General features: G+C 37.3%; 1 protein-coding gene across 1 annotated transcript in view; it reads left to right on the top strand.

The window, feature by feature from the left end:
* The window catches only part of LOC119585467 (putative uncharacterized protein DDB_G0271974), a gene marked incomplete in the record, with an annotated part of 4258 nt that overhangs the window by 1166 nt on the left and 2829 nt on the right, over positions 1 to 263 (top strand).

The following is a 263-nucleotide window of genomic DNA, read 5'->3' as shown; positions in this document are numbered from 1 at the left end:
ATGGGAGTTCTTTGTTCTATACCTCCTCTTTGCATTGCAATTTTCAATTGAAAGTTCCTTAGTAGGGGAAGAAGCAGAATAGAAGTGAGCTCAGCAGACACTTTGTAAACATATGATTCAATTACGAGATGGACCTAATATTATTTGATTTGTCTAGTTCTGTCTTGTCTTGGGGAAACCAGTAGCTAGATGTTTTTTTTCTGTATGGTTGCAGGGTATATATATAAGTCATGTGAGGTGCTCTGCAGTTTGATCCTGCATTT

This window comes from Penaeus monodon, chromosome 19 (genome assembly GCF_015228065.2).
Source record: "Penaeus monodon isolate SGIC_2016 chromosome 19, NSTDA_Pmon_1, whole genome shotgun sequence".
NCBI lineage: Eukaryota > Metazoa > Arthropoda > Malacostraca > Decapoda > Penaeidae > Penaeus > Penaeus monodon.
This window is presented reverse-complemented; position numbering and strand designations above follow the sequence as displayed.